Here is a 1626-nt window from a genome sequence, read left to right as displayed (position 1 = left end):
CTGAGTGGATTTCTGAACTGTCATTGCTGGTTATTACTAGTAGGCACAGAAAGTCCCATTTTAATTAGAAACTTTATTTTGAAATACATCATACAATTTACATGTGAAGTGTTTTCAATATAAGATATTTAATAACATTGTGCTGAGCAAAATGGCTGACCAATTTCCTCAAAGCTCTTCCAGTTATGGGCTTTTTTCATTAAAACTATCTTACAGAAATAAGATGCAACTTAGGCATTTGTATTCAGAAGCTAATTACTATGTTTACCTTAGGGAGAAAATATACTTAACTGTTCCAATTAACTGTATGTGTCAATAATGATGTTAAGCATTTGGCATAAGACTGAAAGAAACCCAAGCCCTAATTAAACTTGTATTCACCAAGGATTTTTTTTAAAAAAAACTTCATGATCAAACTACTTTGTTTATAAGGCACAGTCAGACAAGTATTTACAAAGACTGGCTACCAATTCAGTATTACCTGCACAGCCCTCTTGCTGGTCTGTCAACAGTAATCTGAAAGTTGTTTTCCCTGTCTGCTGCTGAGACTTTCCAAGAACAAGGCAGAGCAGTAAGGCAACTTAAAGAACAGGCATGCACAGGAGTTTGGCATTTGGGATGGATTTTGAACATCTGCAAAGTAGTTCATTTTATAAATGGAGCATTCACCTGCCATTATTGAAATGGTGGCCAACTGTGACAAGAAAAATAGAAGTGATGCAAGCAGAGGGTATTTTAGTAGGAATTAACAAGATGTCTGGTGTGCTTTCAGCAAAGACTTTGCATGCAGCAATTACCACAACTTTCAGAGATAATCTAAATTTAATTCTGAAATTCCCCTCTGCCACTTAGAAAAGATAAATGTACCAGGAGGTTTCTTGACAGCAGGTGAAATATCAAGGAATGAAATCTCCATTTAGATAATGAGCCAATACTGCATCCTACTTTGCATTTCTTATTAGAACAAAAGGAAGTCTTTAGGAATGACAACTGAAACAATTACATCATTATTTTGGCTGCAAGAAAGTTCAAGAACTTTTAATATGGGATGTTTAGAAAACATGAATCAATTCTACCCACAGTCAAAGAAAAAAAATAAAAATGGGGAAAAAAAGAGAGCCTTACCTTCCCCTTCCAAATAACCTCTGAGGAATAATTGCTTGATATTAGCACTGTATGGCTTCTGTGGCCTATAAATGCCAGATAGATATTCTAAGAATCATCATTTTCAAGCCACTGCTTGTTTTCAATTTTTAGTGACTTCAAACAAAAATACTTTGTTTATTTCACTTGAATAATCAAACTTAGCATAAAAATTGTTAAAAGTGTATTGCCGATACAGATTTGTATCACATACTAAAAGATACTACTTCACAGATTAATTGTGAAACAAAAACTATTAGACTATACAAAAAGTTTTCCAAATTCTTTTGCACAGCTGAACTCATAGTGCTGGTTTAAGATAAAAAAATCTGTAAATGATGTAGTCAAAAGATGTTGAATACAAAATACATTCTGAAATATTTTACAGATGGCTGAATTATCAAGCATAAGAACTGAGGATAAAGAATGTTAATGACAAGCAGCCACATACAGAACACAAAGCAATAAGTTTAAATCAGACTA

Source organism: Onychostruthus taczanowskii, unplaced genomic scaffold, assembly GCF_017590055.1.
Source record: "Onychostruthus taczanowskii isolate IOZ18803 unplaced genomic scaffold, ASM1759005v1 scaffold21, whole genome shotgun sequence".
NCBI classification, from domain to species: Eukaryota; Metazoa; Chordata; class Aves; order Passeriformes; family Passeridae; genus Onychostruthus; species Onychostruthus taczanowskii.
This window is presented reverse-complemented; position numbering follows the sequence as displayed.